Source organism: Propithecus coquereli, unplaced genomic scaffold (assembly GCF_000956105.1).
Source record: "Propithecus coquereli isolate 6110/MARCELLA unplaced genomic scaffold, Pcoq_1.0 Scaffold256, whole genome shotgun sequence".
In the NCBI taxonomy this organism is placed as follows: domain Eukaryota; kingdom Metazoa; phylum Chordata; class Mammalia; order Primates; family Indriidae; genus Propithecus; species Propithecus coquereli.
Genome location: NW_012148130.1, coordinates 1,450,357 through 1,452,113, shown reverse-complemented (window position 1 = coordinate 1,452,113; position 1,757 = coordinate 1,450,357). Strand labels below are relative to the sequence as shown.

The 1,757-nt window shown below is 49.4% G+C and overlaps 1 pseudogene; it reads left to right on the top strand.

Moving 5' to 3' along the window:
• The first annotated feature begins 79 nt into the window (after positions 1–79).
• LOC105812578 lies at positions 80–1,263 on the top strand (annotated as a pseudogene).
• Positions 1,264–1,757: the final 494 nt, after the last annotated feature.

The window sequence follows — 1,757 nt, the reverse complement described above, 5'->3', positions numbered from 1 at the left end:
GCCCCGCCCCTCCGTTGCCCCTCCCTCCCCGCAGTCGGGTCCCCGCCTCGCCGCGCGCCATTCCCCGCCGCGTCCGGCCATGGCGGGCCCGGGCCCGCGACCCGCCAAGGGCTACCGGGTGGTGCTGCTGGGCAGCGTGGCCGTGGGCAAGACGGCGCTGGCCACGCAGTTCGCGTGCGGCCGCTTCCCCGAGCAGTGCGAGCCGTCGGTGGAGGAGCTCTTCAGCAAGGTGATCGAGGTGAACGCGGCGCCCGCGCTGCTGGAGATCGTGGACACGGTGGGCGCCGAGCACCTGGTCACCCTCAAGGACCTGTACATCAGGAACAGCGACGGCTTCGTGGTGCTCTACAGCGTGTGCAGCGAGGCCTCGTTCGAGGCGGTGCGGCCGCTGCGCGAGCGCATGGGCCGGCTGCGGGGGCCCAAGGCCGTGCCGCTGGTGCTGGTGGGCACCAAGGCCGACCTGGACGCCGAGCGCCAGGTGCTGACGGCGCGGGGCCGCGCGCTGGCCCGCGAGTGGCGCTGCCCGTTCCTGGAGGTCACGGCCAAGAGCAAACTGATGGTGGACCAGGTGTTCACGCAGGTGGTGCGCGAGATGGAGGCCCTGGCCCCGCCCGAGGAGGAGGCCCCGCCGGTCCCCACCAACGCCCAGGATACGTGGCCATCGGAGAGATTCATCGGCTAATGTGCAGCGGTGGATGTTTCACACGCTCCCCTCTTGTCGTGGTTTCTGAAGCTATTTCCACTCCGCTTTTTTAAAGAAAGTTATCCAGCCGTAAACAATTGGTGACTTTTATATATTAACTTAAACCAGTGCTTCAAGCTGTCTGCAGATCTTTCTTCAATTATTTGGTGAAAACTTTGCAACTTTGTTTACCTTTGATAGTGCTATAAAAAGAAGCCAAAAATCGCATTATTTTTTTTTTCTTGTATGGAGAGAGTACTGCCCTTTTCTTCAAGTGGAACTTGTTACTGGACTTTTTTTTTATAATTAACACCTTCTGAGTTGCAGCCAATATTTGAATTGATTGAGGGTCGTAAGCTAAACACTTTAAGCTTTGATTCCATGAGGTTTTCGTGTTTCCCTCTCCTTTATAGCGTTGAATTGCAGCAGTAATATTTTCCTCTCTGTATTTCTAAATATAGTTATGACATGCATAGCATTGCTTTGAAAGGGATATTGTATACCCTGGGAGGGGAAAAAACAACTGTGTACTCACACAAAGATAGCCCAGCTCTTTCTTTTTATAATTGACATCTAGTCGATTTCTGTGTCTGTAAATTGTGTGAAAATAAAATTACTTTACAAGCTTATAACTTTTAGTGTTTGTCTAATGTTTAAATCTATAATTCCTGAAGTTTTCATACTCTGCCTCTTTGCTCTTCAGTTATTTTCCAGGAAACAAGATGGTAACCAGAGGGGAAAAGCGTATCTTCTTCTGCTGTGTTTTTGCAAAAGTGCTTTCAGCAGCCAGTTTTTTCTTGTTTGTCCGTATTTTGTCTGAATACCCGCATAGTTTAACAGTGACACAGGTATGGAAATAGAAGTAAAACATGTAGGAATTTTTTGGCATGTTTTTCCCATAATAACAGGAGATTTTTCTTGCATTGGTTTTAAAATGTTATTTTATAATTTTTGAAATTTATCTTTGATATGAATTGTTTGTGCTTCTTTGTAGAGGTCAATGATGTTATCTCCCCAGCTGCAACATATTTAGGAACCCAAGTTAACCATTTGAACATCCTTCTAAAAAAATAAG